General features: G+C 36.0%; 1 long non-coding RNA gene across 2 annotated transcripts in view; it reads right to left on the reverse strand.

Moving 5' to 3' along the window:
- Window positions 1-430: 430 nt before the first annotated feature.
- Window positions 431-21,117, reverse strand: part of LOC135321731 (uncharacterized) — a 192,103-nt gene continuing 171,416 nt past the window's right edge. Inside the window, exons 3-5 of one of the 2 annotated variants that reach the window (XR_010381768.1) lie at window positions 5,534-5,601; window positions 1,984-2,018; window positions 431-918 (exon numbers count right to left, since the gene is read on the reverse strand). This is a non-coding gene — a long non-coding RNA (uncharacterized LOC135321731). Of the gene's footprint in view, window positions 919-1,445; window positions 2,019-5,533; window positions 5,602-21,117 lie in introns of those variants that run through there. The other variant, XR_010381767.1, reaches the window with a different exon arrangement.

Genomic DNA, 21,117 nt, shown 5'->3' on the forward strand with positions numbered 1-21,117 from the left:
AGATGTCAAATTAATAACTTCTCTAATAAACAAAAAAATAAAAGCAGCCTAGTCAATTTAATTTAAGAAAACATTGTTGAACGCCTATGCTTTGTCAGGCACTGTGCCGGACATGGATTGCAAAAAAAAGGGCTTTGCCCTTGTAAATTAATTATCTCTTACATCATAAAATGCAGGACCAGTATCACAGTTTTTCTACTTACTTTGTTGTAGCTTAAAAACAGATAATCTGAGTCAACTGACTTCACTGAGCTAAACCATTTTCAATAATTCCTGTACAGAAAGTGATTCTGAAAATGAGCAGTCTTCCATAATATCAGAGAGAGATTTAGCTGGAAATCATCCATTGCCATTAATAGAATTTATATAACTCAATTTTGCTGCCATTAAAAGGTCAAATCTGAAACGCTTTATTAATGTTATTTCCTTTCAAAGAAGTTGTTTCCGTCAAAAATTATAAGTTATAGAATTCAAGAATGGTCATTAACGTCTCCTTTAATCTATATTCACTATTTTAATCTCTTTAGACTTTTGCCCCACTAATTATATTTTTATGTATATAGATATATATCTTTGCCTTCAATTACCTCACTTGGTGGGCAGCCTCTAAGTTAAAAGATATGTATATATATATTTATACACATATATAAAAATCTCCCAATTTAGAACAATTGTGGGTGAAGTTTTGTTGTTGTTGACTCCTGTAAAAACCTTTTACCTGTAGAGACCCCTTACTAAACGAGGTAATGAAAAGCATAGACTCCCTTTGGAGAAGGAGTATTTTCCACTGAAGTGCCCTCTAATGAGCAATCAGAGGTAAGTGTCTTCTCTTGGATGAGCAGAAAGCAACCTCCTAGAAGCTTTATCCTGGACTCTCTCAGTTGATTGCGGATCTCCAACGGCGTTTTGTCAAGCACGCTGCGGTATCATGAGAATAACAGAATAGGAGTGTAAGCTTGGACATAGCCCAGCCTGCCCGGCATCTGTTAGGGAGGCATCTGTGCCACCTTCCATCATCCCCACCCTCTGTCTCAGTCGAACTGACTCCAAGTGTCTGATACTGTAGGTGGTTTCTTTGGTTAATTCAGATTCATTGTATCTTGGTTCTCTGTTTTGAAACTACCTATATAAACAGGCCAGGATAATGAGTAAAGGAGAAAAACAAATACCCAGCCTTCAGTTACAGTTCGATTCTCATTCACAACAAACAATCACACCTTGCTCTTTCAAAAGACAAGCTGATCCAGGTTGTGTCTCACTTAGGAAAATGACCACCTGACACTGGTAGCAGTTGGAGAAGTAATAAATCACCCAAATTTTATAGTTATAAATCAAGATTTTTTTTTCCAAAGCCTGGATTTTACTCCTACTCAAGGCACACTGAAAAACAGAACCATGGTGTGCAAGGTTATTAATCAAGTGCATATATCTGCCAGAAAGTTGAAATCACACCTCACTGTGTGTTGCCAGCAGGATTTCTCCTGGCAACCCATGGCTGTTTTAAGTGCAGATAGAATGGAGTTGCACAGCCAGTCTCCCTGTATGGGGTAAGGAAAGCCCGCGCAGAGGTAGAGTGGTGAATGTCAGTGCTTTAGAAAATGAGGTTTATCTCTAGCTCTCCTCCTCTTTGTATCTGCATCTAATTCACATGGAAAATCAAACACCTACGAATGAATTAGATGCCCACAGAACAAAAACTGGAGATTCATGAGCAATGTCAATGACTACGAACTCTGAAGTTTTCTAAGGGGAAGTTCGTAAGTTGGTTATTTTGGGAGGAAAATATACCATATGATGCATGATAACTAACGAAGAGAGTTTAAATGCAGTAGAAATACATTCTGTTCATTAGTCTTGCGGTGCAGAATCCAACCCTCAAATACACTGGCTTGTCTTTCTTTCTCACGTTTATACAGGTAGACTGGAGTATCTCTGCTTCTGACCACAGTCTGCGGGTGCACACAGGTGGGAGGGTACAGTTACCTGAGGCATCTTCTCCTGGCAGAAGTCAGAAGACCCTAGATGAGTGGGTACAAGAGAGAGATGCCTCTTGAAGCCGTGGGTGAGGACTGCAACATGGCCATTTCCTCCCACACTCTTCTAGCCGAAGTAAATTCCCTGACCACGCCCAGCTCTGATGGGATAGGGAAGTTTGCTTCTCCACGGAGCTGGGGGAAAGAAAATGACTATTTGCTGAACGATGAGCTGATATGACATATCTTTTTTTTCCCCCTTATAACCAGAAAATATCAGTAATTAAGACAGATAAATAAAACTCACTGGATAATCCATCATTCTGAGATCATCAGTGTTAAAATCTTTAGCGTATACCCTTCCTGTCTTTTATTTATAAGCACAGAGTGGAGTGAGTGGTGGTAAGGCATTAATGAAAGGTTCGTGGACAGAAGGGAAGTGTTACCAAGAAAGGGAAAAGAGGAAAGACTGGGGCAGTTTCCATAACGTGGTGGGATAGCAGATCAGATTGCCTGTCTCACTCTCCAAATAGCTGTGGGTTCATTAATTAGCCTCCCTAAACCCCAGTTTTAATCTGTAAAATGGGCTTAGCAATTATGTCTACTTCATGATGTAATGTGAAGATTAAATGAGTTATTGAATGTAGATAGACTAGAACCTGCAACATGATAATTACTTAGGAAAAATTAGCCACTATCCATAAATATAATGTATCAGATTTTTATCTTTAAGAATTAATCTTTAAGAATATCTTTAAGATATTCTTTAAGAATTAGCCTGTTCATCTTATACGTGTTATCCATAATTTGTTCTCTCACTGACAACTCAAGGGTCTCTATTCCTCTCTGAAGCATAGTTTGAAAATTTAAATAGAATACTGGCATAATGCAGAAAAGATCTGTCTGCTTGCTTGCAAAGCGGCAGAACCTCCCAGAGCCTAAATCAGTGGTCATCTAATATTTCTTAAGATAATTTTTTTATCCTCTTTGCATTTTTAACTGGCATCTAAGATTTTCCATAATGAATTCAAATAGATATAATTTCTGGCTTTTGATTAAAAAAATGCTCTTTCAAATTCCCAGCAAAATTTAAGTATCATAATGATTCAAAACAATACATCAACAACTTCTTTGACATTTAGGAATTTTACATCTTTTGCTTTTATTCCCCCTGGAATTCAAATTTCCACTCCATTTTTTAACCATAAAATTATATCTTAATATAATCTATTTTTCATTCTTGAAAGACTTTCATTAATAACCCTACCTTTATTCTTTGCAAAGAAAAAAATACATGTGGAAAATTTCTTTTAAAGATTATGAACGTGAACTTTTTTTTCCTGGCTTGAATCATTACTATTGTTACTGTGCATCATAAATATATTACTGATATTGTTATATGATTATTGAATATCAAACATAGAATTTTATTAGAAATGCATTTCTTATTGAGATTAGTAGTATTACTTTCAATGAGTTCTTGTCTCTATGAACGTGTAAGAAATTGCTGGTGTGGGACAGAGTTCTGCGTGAATTGTGTTCTGATTTTTTTGTTTTTATAGATGTGAACACAAAGAAATTATTTTCAAAGAAATCAGTAGAAGGGAATGGAAGGAAGTTTTATTTCCTTCTCATACATGTGTCACTCAGTTCCCTAAGTGCCAAAAATCACAGTGATGTATCATCAAAAATTATTTTTAATTATAGGCTGGTTGACACATCTTTGAAGTCCAAAATCACAGTGCTAGATCACCAAAAGTTATTTTTAGCCATTTTTAATTAGGTCTTATTTTGAATTGGCAATAGCAAAGAACTGGAAACCACTTGACTTGAAAAATGATTTGTTGCCCAGTCATTATAGTCTATGCTTTCGCAATATCTGAGATGTAAACCAAAAAACCTTACAAATACCCAATGACTATCAATTATACCTATTACTCTTTTCTTGAGAGGTGTATTATTTAACCCAGTATGCCTAAAAGGGTTAGAAAAAATAGAAATATTGTTTTTGCATTACACTTGTTCTAATACACTATTTTGTATTAAATTCTTTTTATCTTATTATATGCTTTAAATATATTTTTCTCAATAACATGGCATTGAAGAATTAACTTATTAAATTTGTGGCAAATGTTTGCCCTACAACCTAATCAGTAAAGCATCCCCAAGCTAATCAGACTTACATTCTGTCAGAAAAATTTTGCCTTCATCTTTCAATTTAAACAAACTTATTAATACACTTTTCAAGTGTTATTATAAAAAGCCTTGAGGAAATAAATTATATACAAAGAGACTGCCAAAAGCAGTCGTTAGGATTAAAATGATGTCAGTCATGAATAATAAATGTGTTGTGAAAATAATACACCAGTAAGTTGTTTCTTATTACTTACTTTGTAAAAATTTAGTGAAATGTTTAACTAAAACTGTAAGTTCTTTATAAAGCAGGAAAGATAATGTAAGACTTGGTGATCCTTCAGGATGTGTGAGGGTTTATCAGCTAGCTAACAACAGAATACTGCTGCAAAACAGCTAAGCACGTCACATCAGTGTCCTATGAGAGCAGACCTTTATTTCTCACATTTATTTCTAGTGTCAGTTGATCTAGGCTAGCCTGGACTGAGTTGCTTTTCTATTTCTAGCTAGGCTCCTTAATTTGCCTGGGAATCAGCTGATGATCAAGGCTGGGCTCAGAGGGCTGATGGCTTAGCTTTTTTGCATGTCTCCTGTTTTCCTGAGATGAGCAGGTTAACCTGGGCGTGTCCTTCATAAGGTGATGGCAGAATCCAAAAAGAACAAGTGTTTCCAAACGCTTAAGCCTCTTGTGGTTTAGGCTTGAAACTGGTATACTGTTTCTCATTTTATTGGCCAAAGCAAGTCACAAGGCCAACAGGAAATCATGCTGGGTCCTGGGGAACAGTTGCATGATTAAGGACATGGATACAGGAAAGAACGGAGAATGGACGCCAGTAATTCAGTCTACCACTGCCTGGGTAATGACCTTTGGGCTTCTGGACTTCAGCTTTTAGAAATAATTAAATGTGAATCAAATGTAAATATCAGACATAACTCAACTGGGTTCATTAGCTACCATGATCTAACATTCCCTGTATACTGAAGAAAGGAGAAGGCGAAAATCATATCCTGCTAAAATCTAATCAATCTGGCAACTGGCATGTAGTTTTATTTCTTGTTAGTAAGAGATAGAAAACATTAAACATTTTCTAACATGAAATAAAATTAGGACCACCATTCATTGGTATAAATATCTCCTTTTTCTTTACAAAATCATTCTAAACATCTTATTGAGTAAGGTGTACCAAATTTGAACTAACTTATGTTGAAGTTTTACCTTTGAATTTAACCAAGATACACTGAGAAAGTTGGGTGACATGAAAATGCATCTCACATACATTTAAAAGGATGAACATCACTCATCTTTACTACTTAGGCTATTTGAAAGTTATTTTCTTTCCAACTAAATAACGTGTCTTCCTTAAGAGATCTGAAAAGAGTGGGGAAAAAATTGCTCACCGTTAAGTCAGTGCTGGTTTTGTACTTACTTCTTACTGACGGCTACTTAGCTTTGCTCACGGCACTTTCTCTCTCAATAGTGATGCGTCCTTTGAAACTGGTAGGGGAATGAAAAACAAGTTCTTAAATAATTGTCTTCAGCCTAGGATATATCTGAATTTCGAACATCCCAACATGCATCAAAAATGCCCATTTCTTACAGAAACGTATGTAAAATAGGGATAGAGCAGGTGTAGGGCGACTTTAAAATGCAGTTTAAAAATTATCACGCATGTCTCCATCTCTTGTATTTTATGTTTCTTTACTCAAATTAATTCTGTATGCTTTTTTAGGCCTAGATGAATTTTGGGACGATTTTGTCAAGTTCAAGCAATATCTTTTAAGATTTGGCTTGGAATGGGTTTAAGGATAGGTTACCTTGAGGAAGCTATCACAACTTTGCCGTATTATTTTCCTATACAGGATTATGACATTCATATATTTATTTATTAAAGAGTCATTAATATTCATAAGCTAAAACCCTTATCTCCTTTCCATAAGTCCTTCACATTTCTTTCTTAGGTTATTATTTGATATTTCTATATCTACTGTTGGGAATGAAAATTGCTTTTAGTTATAATTACTGATTTTTTTAAATAGAAAAGAATCTCAGAACATGTATTTTCTGGGTTGTTATTATTTAAATGGGTGGCCTCAGGATTTTTACATTTAGGGAATTTTAATTAATGTTTACTAAAGTAAATATTAATTTAATTATACTTTTGAGATGCATGTATAAATTTTATCTTTATTTAATAATTTAGGTACTTTTAAATGACTTTCAAACTTCTAAAGCTTTCCATTCCTGAACTTGAAATATCTTTAGTTTGAAAAGTCTCTGCTTTCTATTTATTATTGTTGGTTATAATGAACCATTCAGAATTTCAAAGATCTAAACCCATTCTCTAAATAAAGTATAGATATAATTAGATATGTTTGGCTGGTTGCTGTTTCAATGAAGTATAATTCCCTTTGTCCATCCTTGCAAAGATATTTTTAGCAATTCACAATAAGAAAAAATGTCCTGAATAAGTTTTCATTAGAAATTTCCAAGGAATACAGAAAGAGTTTATGGTTCTGTTCCTCTCCTTAAAGGATTTCTCTCCTACAACCACAATAAAATATATCCCATGGGCATGTATTTTGATGTACCTGAAAAAGAAAGTCAGATTTATAACCTCTGGTTAAAATATGGAAAATGTATATATTTGATGTGGCTCTAACTATCACAGTATATGGATGTTTTAAGCAACTGTCATACAGTGATACAAATGACAAATTTTTGCTTTAATTTTCTTGCAGAAAAATATGTGTTGTTTTAAATTATTTTTAGTTCAAAGACTGATAGAATCAGTAGTTGTTAAAAAAATATTGTCAATCCTTCTCTGAAGTCGACCATAATAATACAACAAAAAGAAGTATAACCCATTACGAGTGTCATCAGCAGTCACCTTACTCAGTGCCCGCTGAAAATTGATGGCAAAATCGGCAATGACTCCTTTAATTTGCTCACATTCATCTTGAAAGTCAAAAGAACGAATGGACTATTTTCAAAAGATGGGAAGAGGCAATTTATCTCTGTTCATACTGGACGAAATATCTCTGCCCATCAGCAGAGTAAACAGAAATAAGGGAGGGGGATGGGGGAAAATGATGATATTGGGGGAGGGGAGGAGAGAAGATACATTTTTAATAAAGGATGACAGAATATTAGAGACAGAATTTTTAAAAAGAGGAATCATGGTTAAGACTGAGAAGAAAAAAATCAAAAGAAATAATAAAAGAAGAATGGAATAAACAGACATGTTGCAATGAACCAGGGACAAATATAGTTATGGTAGAGAAGAAAATCTGTGAAATTCAAAAAAAAAAAAAAAAGAAATGGGGTACTATTATAGGTTAAAATTCAGAGCCCCTGATGTTATTGAATTATAAGCCCTAGAATAAGGTAAATATCTACAAGTCCATACCGATGTAAATTGAATAAACAGATCAATGAGAAGGGACAGCTTTTTCCCTATTGAAGAATTCCAGTTAATAAATTGCACAAATAAGAGAAAAATTACCATTAGGCAAACAGCAAAATAATCGTAATTGTTGCAGGCATGATCTACCAATGGATGCTAAAATTAATGGGTGAAACTTTAAGGAGGAGCTGAATATTTTAATAGCCTCAAATATTTTCCCCAAGGTATTTATTAATGACAAGTGGGCAAAGAGTAACCTACACGGGAGAAACTCAAGACCTATAGACAGGACCTTAGCCAAATAATCACCAGCAATGTCACTAATAATAAGGCACTGACATTATTACCCTCTGACATGAACCAAGAAGGGCACAAAATCACTTCTGTGATCTCTCTAAACATGCATAAGCCCATGAACTAACATCAAATAAAATCAAATGAGATGAGAAATATTTTATGAATTAACTGATCAATACTCTTCAAAAGTGCAAGGTCTTAAAAGACAAAGAAAGGTGGAAAAAAAGATTGGAGGAGACTAAGAAGATAGGACAACGAAATGCAGTGTGGAATCTTGGACCAGATCTGGAAAAGAGAAAGGTCATTGTGGAAAACCTGGTGGTATTTAACTAAGGTCTGTATTTTAATAAATAGTAATGTGCCAACATTAATTCCCTGGTTTTGGTCTTTTTACCGTGGTTATGTAAGATGTTAACATTAGGGGGCGCTGAGTGAAGGGGCTATGGAAATGACTATTTTTGCAACTTCTCTGATATCTAAAATTATTTCAAAATGAAAGTTAAAAAAATTCTGAGCAAACATTTTAGACAAGAATTCTGTTGTAGGGATAATGTACTAATATATTTATTTGTGTTCGGTTTTGCTGTTTTTTTGGTATACCAAGTGGTGGTTTTTTGTTTTGTTTTGTTTTTTTTCTTCAGTATCTGCATCCTTTACAAGGATTGACGAAGCGCTCTTTCCTCAAGGGTGAACATGGACACTGGAATTCTCAGCTTCAACCAAGATTCTGGATTCCAGGCTGTGTGATGTGACCAGGCCCTGGAAGAGTTACAACTTCCTGGGGACTCTGTGGACTTAGGCAATTACCAAGCCAGTAGCAATCATAATAGACTCATCTGAAGGGCATTTATCTATTCTCCTGGTACCAGATAATTCTGGATCCCTATGCTATGATGGGGGTAAGGAGAGGGGAATAACTCCAAATTCACTTACATTCCCATTAAATGGCAGGTAGAGGTTTAGATCTGATTTAATTTGATTTAAAGAAAATAATAGGCTATTTCTTGCATCTTCAAGGTTGTAGATTAAAATTTACAGTTACAACCCCTCCTAAATATTCTATTAAGTATTAATAAATAAAATCATGATGAAGAAATACTCTCTTCTTTTTTGGGATCACACATAAAGCAGAAGTTCTCTGACTTGAAATGATAGTATTTCTAAATCTCTCTGCTCCAGCCTTTGGAAAAATCCCTACTATTGATTATTTGGCTCATGTATCTGTAAAATATGGTTTCTCCAGCCATTTTGTTTTTCTTTTTGAGATTTAGAAGAATTGGCAATTTTCATGATAAGTTTCCATTTTCGTAACTTTGAGGTTTAAATTGGTGTGCTTTACGGCAGTAGATTCAGAGAAGGCACCTGACAGGCTCATCAAACAGGGCATGAAACATTTCAGTAACCACTTTCTCTGCTTAGCAACCAGATGAATCTCTCTCTCGTTTGGTTTAGACAAGCAAGCAAACTGTTAATTTACAGAGGACTTTGATTTTTGACTTGATTCTACTAAAGTTCAGAAAAGGTGTTCCCAGGGTTACACTCCATCACCACCAATCTCTGTTTTCTCTATGGTGTGTGAATGCATTTCAGTGAGGAAAGAAGAGTTTGATAGATGACTTATCCAGAAAATAAATAACACAGTGTTTGCCAACTGCCGCTGTCTTTTATGCCTGGGTAACCTGGATTTGCATTAGAATCCAGCCACAATTTAACAGCATAATTTATGGTGCTTCCAAAAGATCTGCTTTTTTTTTTTAATTCCCTGGACTGATAATCCAAGTTCATTCTTACTGCCACATTAGCAATTTAGAGGTTTCTACTTTCCCCTTGAAATTGTCAGTTTTAGAATTGATAGGTGTATCCAAAGTAAATATTCTTTAAATCATCACAAATAGTTTATAATGACGTTTTTCCTGACTTACATGGCTTTCATTGGGCTTTGGAGCCAAACTTTGATTTTTTGATCGGTACTTGGAAGCTTCACTAACTACAAAATTAGGGCTACGTGTTTATCCTCTGAGCTTTAAAATACAGTATCAACCATATGGGTTAGAACATAGGTCATTAATGACAAAAGAAAATAATTGGAGACTTGGCCACAAGACTTTCTGGTAAGTAAGTTAAGTGTGTTAATACATATAAGGTTATTAATCAGAGTGAAAGCACAGTAATACCATTTAAAAGATTGACTTTAACTCTCCTTTCTCAGATTCCACGAATTCCAAGCACATCCATGATTTCCATGTTGGTCTATCTTCAGTTCTTTATTTACTCATTCAACGTACAGGACTAACAACCTAGCAAGAGAGAATGTACAATTCTCTCATATTTCCACATCTTATGATTGTGACTTCTCTTGGTTAATAAGTGAAATGGCAACCAGTCATTTTTTTCCGAAGTGCTTAAGAATAGGGAGTATTATTGTAAATATTTTCAGCATGTAGATGCAGTCATATACCTGATTGTTTATTCATAATTTGGCTTTCTGCAATTGGCCTCAGTGAAATATGAATCTGATCTGGCCACTTCTAAGTAATGAAAGAGGAAGTCCTTGGGGTCTACAAAGCAATGACTGAGTCACAGCCACCCTAACCTTAAATCATAATGTTATATCACTTATAAGTTTATTCTTTTACTGATCTGTATGGAATACATCTCTGTGTTACTAGCCATGTGATTTTAAGCAAATTACCTAAACTTCTTCAAGCCAATTTTCCCTAATCCTAAATGTAGCCGATAATTTTTACCTTCTGGAGATATTGTTTGGACTAACTACAATACTTAGAAAGTGTATGGCACTTTGGTACATAAATATTTAATAAGTGGTAGTAAAATTACAATATAATAAGCCCAATGTAATTAATGTTCTTATAACAAAATCTGTCACTTTTCACTGCCTTTGAGGTAAAGACAACTCTGGGGGCATGACCTCAGAAAATTGAAATTAGAAGATCAGGAACACATCCCACTTGCTTTATGAAAGTCATATTCTCCAAACCTGAGCACTAAAGGCAATATTATTGGTCATCTGGTCTAATTTCATCACAAAGAAATCCTTACTAGAACTTCATCTAATTCTTAAAAACTTTTTAGTGATTGAAAACTGACCTCTTTACAAGACCAACTTCTTACAATAATTTTGGGTAAACCTACCCACGAAGCCGGAATGTACATCTTTGTAACATCTGTCCTTTAATTCCCTTTGCCTATAAATAACAAGTAATACAAATAATTCCTATTTAAAAACTCCTATCATGTTTCTGTTAAATTTTTTTCCAGGCTTAGCATCCCAAATTCCCTCAAATGTTTCTCATATTTCATAATTTCTAGGTTCTTTGACATCTTTTAAGTGTAAGACGAGGCTTCTCCACCCACACAGAATAGTCCATAAGTTCACAATGGTGGTGAATGATGGGAAGATGGGACTATAGTCTTCTTTGATCCAAATACTGTCCTCCTACCATTGTGGCTTAACAATAAAATCCATGTTTGTCACCTTGTTTTAGCACCCAATCACAATTTTTTGTTCACGCTGAGCTTATAGACAATTAAGGTCTATTTTTTACAATAACTTCTATCAGCGTAGGATTTTCCTAAGTGCAATATCTGAGTATGGGGTTTTAACCCCGACTTTAGGCCTCCACAGTTTCCTTAAATATCATCTCTTTGATTTGTTTTCACCTACTATAATATTTATTCATTTCAGACTTATTCAGACATAGGTGTGATATTCATTATATTATCAAACAATTCACAATATATTAGACAAAATAGGGAAGTTGATCTGATAACTACTGAGGTATATAGTGAGTTTGAATTTAAAGAATTTTTTGTTATTCCTCTAGGCAAAAATCTAAAGAGAGGTAGAACATAAAATATTCTTACACTGCAATATATTTATTAATTTTCTTATACAGAGTTCACTTGATTATAAAAGATTCAGGAGGACACATAGGATAATGAGTTTAAAAATGTATTCTTGATTCATTAATGGTTTGAATCAAAATAGCTGAATGCATCCATGGGCCAGATTCAGCAGTTTATAAGGCAGTAGTGTCATTTACAAAATTTGAGTATATAAATCAGATAATAACAGCTATTTTTATTCTAAGGTTTTACTTATTGCAGTTTGTAAAATCTTATCATTTATTAAAATTTCAGCCTGTGAACTTTATTGACATCAAATGAATTTCACACAGGTTTTGTCACTATAAAATTTTCGTTTCTGAGGCAGGATTTTCTATATAAAGAAGGCAATGCAGAGTTTACTAAACCACTAGCAATGGCTATTTGCAGTGAACTTGGGCTTTCAAAGGCAGTTCAATGTTATTTACTTTTTGGAATTTAGTATTTATACTTCCTTAGACAAATTATTTTTGTTAGAACCTTGATGATATATGTTCCTCACAGTCAGGCAAGTGCAATGAGAGAAAGAAATCATTCTTCTCAATTTATGAAAACACACAACTACCAATAAGACAAACCAGCAAGGTACCTGAGAGTGTTTCCCATAATTCACTACTTGCAAAGCATCTAATGCAATTAAATACTTTCCAAACTTTTAAACAAAGGAAGTAAAAGGGCAATTAAACCTTGTATTGGCTCCACCCCTAAAGGCCCCCAAAATATTGATTACTCAATTCAGTTAAACAATATGTTTGAACACAGCATAATAACAGAAATTTGTTCATTACTAAATTATTACTAAGCGCTCCCTAAGCTTCATTCCATGCAGTAATTCTAGGTGTATTATGTTATACTATAAAATGAGTGCAAGTTCTGCTCCCAATTTTAGGGGTCTTCATGTTGAAAAGCAATTAAATTTCAATTGCACACCATAGTGGGCTCCTTCTCTGCGTTAAGCCTTACTATGATTCTGAGTGAGCAGACTTCACCATTCTTAGACCCAAATCCAACTACACCTTCTCGGTACACTAACTACTCACTCCAGAAAACATCTCGGGCCCGTCATCATTCAGAAAGGCTTGTCTCTAATCCCCTCTAGTTCAGTATGATTTTTTTTTTCCTGACTTTTACCCATTTAAGTAGATCAACCCCTAAAAAGAAATGTTAGTGATAAAAAAGTTTGAGAGAAGAGGACAGTGTTACTTGCAGTGATGCTACAAGACAGACAGAGCTCCATCCACCCCTGGGGAGGCAAGAAGTCATCTCTGGCGGGTACGAGGCAGCACAGGTGACAATCCCTGGCAAGAGGCCCCGACCACACTGCAGCACAGGGAACCCAGTCTAATGAAATCCACAGCCCCGAGGCCAGGAACTAGACCTTTCTCTCTATTTTATTCTGTGCCAAGTTTTCAGTCACGGCTCAAAAAAATAAAAATAAAATTAAAACAAGAAACTCCGTGTGCATACGGAGGCCACATTATATAGAGTATGAGGTCAAATTCTAGGAAACAATGAAACTATTCAAATAAGAAAAATAAAATGGCAAAATAGCCGTTAAAAGCTGTAAAAGAAAAGGAGGAAAGATCAAAAATAAATGCCATGCTCAAAAGGAAAACGTGTCAATTGTCAAATGATGGAAAAAGAAAAATGGCACAATGAAACATTTACATGGAGGCTGTGAAGTTTTAACTATGAGATCAAATGTCTTTGAGGTCAAGTAAAAAACATGCTTTACTATGTGTAGTGCACTGTGTTAGGTACAGTGACTGGACAAAAAAGAGTAATACCCTCTTCTAAGAACATTCAGACCAGCGATGGGAACACACACAAGCAAACAGAAAGTGTACTTCTTTGTGGTCCAGGACTGCAGCAACGCTGTTCTGTCTCCTCATCATCTCTGTAAAGTACATCTTGTTCATGGCCAACGCTCATTTAAGATTTGGGAGTCTAGACTGTTTTCTTCACCGTAAGTCTAACTAAACTTCTGTGTTTCTTCAATTTCCTATTGACACTTGGTCCATCACCTTCACTTCAGAGTCCCCTGATCAATTTCAATAACCTTAAGAGCAGATCTAGATTTCATGGGATGCGAAGCACATTGTAGCTCCTCTTTAAGAAAAGGGGCACAACTTACGAATACAAAATAAGTACAAAAGTAAATACACTTTAGATGAGAAATCACAATAAATTTCCAACTTTAAAAAGCTATCCAATATTTTTTCTACATTTACAGAGGTATATTCTGATTTCCTATTCCTAATTAGATGAATTGTGACTACATTTTCTGTACACATAACAGAATAATTTAGTCTTTCTCCTTGACAAGTTTGGTGGAAATTTGTTTCATTTTAATACTGATAGTTTAGGAAACTTTTTTTGGCTTCATAATTCATTATTGTTAATATCATATAAATAATGCAGGATTGTTTTCCAATTTGGGAAAAGTTTTATCAATTTTCTTTTATGCATGGGCTGTTAGTCTTCTTGCATGATGCCTCATCTAAACTACATTTTGAACTGAAGACATTTAGCAAGATAATTCGTTGTCATGGTCACCATGCCAGGAAGATAAATGGGTCCACTGTGTGTGATGGGAGTGTTCCTACAACCCATCCCTACACCAGGAAGCCTATAACTCAATTATGCATGGAAATAACCGTAAGCTATATAAATAAATCCCAGTCAATTCAAATTAGACGTATTCCTAAATGAACTTTACATTTCTGTGCCTACTACTCCAACACCACCAACAAGAGCAAACATATGAGGAAAGGCAAGTGAGAATTGAAAGCAATGACAGCTTTAATCCATCACAGGGAGAAACATATGACCATATGATCACATCACAAGGACCCTTCCGCAAGGCCTGGGAGCTGGAAGTCGCTCATCGGTGAACGGGCCTCTGGATTACCTCTCCTGCACTTCTGTCATCCACTCTCATGACCGTCCTGTGGTTAATAGTCTGTATTTCATTCTGTCTCCTTCTCTCTCCCTGTCTCCCTCCCCTCCCGCTCCTACCCCTCCTCCACCCTCTGTTTGCCTAGCAAACCAAAGACCCACATTGAGTCTTAAAACCTGGGAGTCATCCTTGATTACCTCCTCCCTTTCACCTTCCAGTACAATAAATCAACAAGTCCTTCAGCTTCTAAATCCTACCCATCTCTCGACCCATTTCCTCCCTTAAGCTCCCAATACCATAATGTGGGCACTGCTCCTCCATCGCAGGACTCCTGCCACAGCCTCCTAATGAGTCTTTCTGTCTCCAGTAGTGTGTCCTCAAACCATTTTCTGTACAAATTTAGGAATAATTTAGTCAGAATTTAATTCTGACCATATTATTCCTCTGCTGCAAAAACAATGCAGTAACCCTCACTGCTCACAGATAGTGTCCAGCACCCTTTGCTGGCATACAAAACCCTCTAAAATCGGTCCTGTTTGTCTCAGTCTTATTTCTTCCCACTCTCAGCTCACACTCTAATCCAAAAAACAAATAAATAATCAAATCACTTCAAAGTATCTACTCTACACCCTATCAGGTTAAAACTCAGCATTCCTCACTATCTAAAATACTTCTACTCACCTCCAACTCCACTATTATTTTTAAAGACTTGACTTTAAAGATGCCAGTTTCTCAGGTAGACTTTTCTGGGGCCCAAGTACTGAAAAGGTTTCCCTCTGCTGTCTTCCTTTACTATTTTGCGGGTGATACCATTACCAAAACTTCCACATAATGTTTTGTCTCTCCTCGTCATTTGTAACATCCTGGAGACCAGAGACCCTGTCTTATTCATCTTTGTGTCTCTATGGCAGAATACAGTACCCAAGAAATGAAAGGTGCTTGATGAATTTGAATGGATGAAAAGTGAAATGTGATGTTCAACGGTACAGATGAAATCAGAGTGATGAAGAATTTAAGAGAGAAATGAATTGTGAATGGTGTCGTGAAGTCAGTAGCATTTGAAGTGGATCTTGAAAAATACGTAAGACTTGGAAAGGCCCTGTGATATAAGATGAAGGGGGGCTGCATTTCAGAAGAGCAATTTAATGAGTCGTGACCAAAGCTCAAAGAGCTTCAATGCCAGAATGCATCCAAAATTAAACTAATGAAGGAGATCTTGGTAGAATAAATGAGAACAAAATATTCCTTAATTCCTGACATGGACGATGGGTCTCAGAGGATAATCAAGAGGACCTAATTAGCTGAGCCAAAGGATGCCTTCATGGTTGAAAAAGAAACATCATCTTTTGCATTAGTGGAGGACACACAAGTAAGGGTGCCAAAATTAAAAAAAAAAAAAAATCTTTCTAGAAGAAAGGATTTTTTTTCAATGTAAATAAAAATATGGTAAATAGGAGTAATGTTGGTTATATTTTTGTGTTGGTAAATTGCTGTGTGAATAGAAAGAATTGTGCGTCGATGACTAAAAAACTAGTATTAAAAATGGAGACATTAGGAACTGGGAAACGCTGGTCAGTCAGCAATTTATTGAGCCGCTTCTCTTTAAATTACTGTAGAAGATACAACCAAAGCAGAAAAGATCCTTTACCTTAAAAAGCCTAAAACTCAATGAAAGGCTGTAGGTAAGCCTAAAAACAGAAGTCATAAATACATAACAGATTCCAACACGTTGAATGTACAATTATAATTTTTTTTTAAAAAGGCTACCCCAGAGCAGGCATAGTCGATTTACATAAGAATGTTAAGTGGAAGGAAGGAATTCTTTGTGGAACTACTACCTCTGGCAAAGGTACCCATGTTCTGTCAAGTGTGATAGACTCACAGGATGGCAAGGATGCCAGGAGGGCTAAAGGGAGGGTCTGTGATGGGGCTAGGCAGTCAGTCGTGGTGATGAGAGTATCAGGGACAAGCCTGAAGACTGAGACGATGTGGATAAGATGTGAAGGTATTATAAACTTTTGAAAAAGGAAACCACACAAAAAAACTGCCACTTTCCTTTTCCACTGTATAGACGTATTTATATGGGCTGTACATATAAATGAAAAACAGATAGTTCACACAGCGTTGTGAAATAGCTGTGGGTTCATTTCTTGAATCCTCTTGCTCTCTTTCTATATCATTCCTCATCTTCCCTACAAATAGGCATGTATGCACACTCTTGCACGCTCATTTTTTTTCAACCCTTTATGTTTTCAATTGGCTTTCCTTATAATATTTTTTGTAAAACCATTGTGGATTTTGCTCCTAGGGATTTTTCTTTATGCATCTATTCTTATAGTATTTAATGATTTCTAAATCCCTGTCGAGGTTGTGTCTTTCCGCCCCTCTTCTATCTTCACCTCTAGTGTTTAAATACCATTAGGGGAACCATCAAATTTTAAATCTTTCAATAGGCTTTGCAGCTTATTTATTCCTACCATTTCCATTCCAATCAAACAGTGTTTTTAAACAATATGCAAAATTAAAAATAATCAAAGATGTCCTTTTCTAGAATGTTATTTAGATAAGGCTATGAAATCATAATGATTCCTGCAGTTTATATATCCCACAAAAAAGGAGTACTGAATCTTAAAAAAACCTCTTAGAAACACTTTAAAAAATATTCAAAAAAAGCTATCTTGTGTGATGTATATGATACAAACTTTCAGGAAAGCATTCAGACAGATAAGGATATTTAGTTTAATTCACATGTTCAAAAGGGTATTTGGTTCACAAAAGGAAAGAAGAACAGGAGGAAGAAGAGGAGAGGAAGGAGGAGGAAGGGAGGGAGGGAGGAATAAAGGAAGGAAGGAAGGAAAAGAGGAGAAAAGGGGAAAGGAAGAAGAGAGACTGGAGAGGAAGGTCTACTGAAAAACAGTGAACCCGATGATCTGGTTAAATGACTACACGTAAACAGCAAAATAGCATAAGATGGAGGATAACTGGAACAGAAAGCTTCAGGAAAAAATTAAACTTAAAGTTATAGCAGACTGAAAAACAAATAAACCTGCGTGGGACTTGTAGTATCTGATGCGTTTGGGTGTGGGTGGGTTCAGAGAAAATACACTGAGCAGGGCGGCAGGGGGTGGGAGGTTAACAGATAGATTTAGGAAGAAGAATAGAAGAATACAGGATAAATTAAACCACTAGAAGCCTCGCCTCTCACTTGCTGACTTTATCAAAGTCTGAATGTTCTGAAGAAATCCCGTCTCCCATACCTCTCCGCATTCCGTAAGTCCGTGCTTCCCATCCTAGAATAATCTGATCTCAGTTTCCTCCCCTTTAACTCCAGGAGACTTGCAGGACTGTGGTCTGGTCTGGGGAGAAATGCTGTCTTCCTCACTAGCCATGCGTTTCACCTCCATTTATCTCTGAAAGGGTACAAGCAGTGTTGAGCTGTTTTTCTTTCACTTAGGCCTGGTGTACGGTCTGCCAGGAGCTTTACTCTTGAGACTAGGAGGATGGATGAAAAGTTACATTACGGCTTTCTTAAGAGTCCTCAGCAGCACATCTGGAATAAGCAAGTGATTGGAAATAGACAGTACACTTTGAAGGAAATGACTTATGTTTCTCTTGAAAGGCTCTGCTACATGAACGGGGTACAAATGCCTTAGAGAAGCAGAGAAGGACCCAGAGAGATCATCAAGAGTGATAACAGCCCCCAAAGGTTAATTCATGCAGAAGGGCTGGAAAACATCACATTTTGCAATGTCGGTTTCTATCATGTCATATACTGAATCATGTCAAAATATAGCACAATCAAATAAAACTCCAAGCTTCAAATTATTTAAATAATTCTTCAACTCCAGATCATTCGAAGACCTCTCAGTAATCATTCTACTCTCATGGGCTTTCTACCCTGTTTCTTTTAGAAGTCTCAGAATATATCCATTTCCAAGCATCAGTTTATTTTTTGTAAGAAAGTACAAAATGATCCTTTGACCTCATTTAACATAGGAGAAATCTGAATCACAAGGAAATTAAATGCTTTTATCTGGCTACAGCAAAAGGTCACCAGATGAAAAAAGACAATGTGAGGGTCTGACCACTTTCTGGGGATTATAAAGTTCATGCACCAGTAAAGAGACTAGGAAATTTCCATGAGCATACCAGGAAGGCAAATTCTGAGTGAAGCTCGGCTAGAGTCGATCTCTTATTTTTGCCCCAAACTTGTTTTCTCATCCACTTTAGGATGTACATCTGATTTTTAAGACATATTGAGAAAATAAATATATATTTCCCCAAAGTCAGTAATTCCTAAACCTTTGGAGCTATAACACCCTAGCATTGATTTTTGTGACTCTCTGTATCTTCTTAAAGTCCTGTCTTGATGATCTTAAAAAAAAAAAGTGTCATCTTTTTGCTAGGATTCTAGGATTAAGCAAAATTATTCTGCAGTTTAAATTATTTCCCCCAAGGCATGAGAATATATTAATTCATTCTCTGTCTTTTTCTCTCTCTTCCTTACTTCTTCCTAATACTTTTGTTTGACTGTTCTTCTTCTTGTTGTTGTTCCTCATGCCCTGAAACCACAATTGTAAACAGTTTATTTTTAGATTTGAAACAGATCGATGTTAGTGGTATTTTGTGTGACAGGCAGGAGTGTGTAGTGGTTAACCTCATGCATTCTGGAGGCAGCCTGGCTACGTTTGATTCCCTGTTTCCCCACTTATTAGCTGGGTAACACAGGCAAGGCTTGCATAAGGGAGGCCTTATGCACCCTCCTCATCTAGAAAATGGATATAATAATAGCACCAACCTCACAGGATTGTGTTAGAGATGACATCAGTTCAGATACAGAAAGTGCTTAGGGCAGTGTCTGGCATATGTTACTCACAGTGTAAGTGTTAGTTATGACTGTTTTTGTTCCGCTAGTCCATCACCTCGCTAAACAGTTAGGAGTGGATCAGAAGGTCAAAGCTGCTTATGGTCATCTTGCATCTTCAAGCCAGTCACAGAGTGATGCCCTACCAGATTCTAACCCACACAAGTTTGACTCCTTGACACACGGATTCTTTGGCAACCAATGGCATGTGCGTGGTCTTGGCTCATCTGAAGACCCCTTGTTGATTTTGCATCTGGACGTAGTGGGCCAATATTGTATGATGTACAAGGTGTCACTAAAGCCTGCAGGGGATCCTTCGATTGTAGGAAAACGACAGGTTTCATTGTTCCTATGGGGGAGCAGGCACAGGGACCGAATGACTTAACTCTGGCAAGTGAGTAACATCCTAATTTAGACTCTACTTTGGGAAATGGGCTTTCCTGAGCTACATATAATGAAATAAAATCATATTATCAGCAAATGTTTATTGACTCTGCCCTCAGCACTCCCAGACCTTTATTTCTTCTCTGTGATAGCAAGCATCACTTTCTCCGTAAATCATCTACATCAGCAGTGAGTTTTTGTTATCCCTACAAAGTGTGTCTATACTAGTTGCTCTGAATTTTCTTCTGCATCATTGCTTTAAAATATTTATGTTCCCAGACCACTTTAGAAAGTAATATTCTGATTTTCGTACCCAATGTCCACTGATGTGCTACATGGAAAAAAAAACTCTTCTTGAATGAGAAAAATATTGCTAACATTGACGAAATTCTAGAGAGGGACTATATGAAGACTATCATCCAGAGCCATGCAAAAAGCTTAGATTTTTTTATGGTTAAAAATAAAAGGCAGTATCTTTATCATATTCAGAACAACCTGACGACATTTTTCCCCTACATGTAAAACACAATGATATATGAAACTTACATTCTGTGTTCAAGCATTTTTATATGCATAAAAACAAAGTAACAAAAATGATTGTACACAGATAATTTTACAAAAGAACCCTTTCCCCCATATCAGTTTGGTGAGCTCTCACCAGGACACAGTATCCTGAACTATTTTGTAAACTTAAGACAGAGACTCTGTAATGGTCAAACTTGTAACTTCTGGAGGAAGTGCCTGGAATAATGTAGATGCTTAACAAATACCTATGAAATAAATAAGTGAATAAATATCTAGGTATAATATTTGGCTGTATTTAGCACCATGCTCTGAAATCAGTGCCCTATTACAAATCATAAGCAATGCTTCTATTAGAAGGATGTCATTAAGGATATTTCCCCTAAAATTAAAAACAAAAACTGTTCTTCTTAGCTGTATTTTCAGCTGATAGTATACTAGGTCATACAGAATTTACTCCCTCATCCAGATCATAGCAAAGCAAAATCCTTCTTTCTTAAGTCTATAATCAATTCTCATTTCAAAGAGATACAAAAGTAATACCCAAGATAAATTGAGGGGAAAGGGGTAGCATAAAAATGCACTACAAATTAGCTTACGATTTTTAAAAAATTGCTTTGTCATGAGTCAGAAGCATTTTAGCATCTTTATAAAAAATGATTTGAAACACCTTGACTAATGTTGAGGTTTCCAGTAACACGACTCTCGTAAATGTGCCGGTTTAGATGAAAGATG

Source organism: Camelus dromedarius, chromosome 7 (assembly GCF_036321535.1).
Source record: "Camelus dromedarius isolate mCamDro1 chromosome 7, mCamDro1.pat, whole genome shotgun sequence".
In the NCBI taxonomy this organism is placed as follows: Eukaryota; Metazoa; Chordata; class Mammalia; order Artiodactyla; family Camelidae; genus Camelus; species Camelus dromedarius.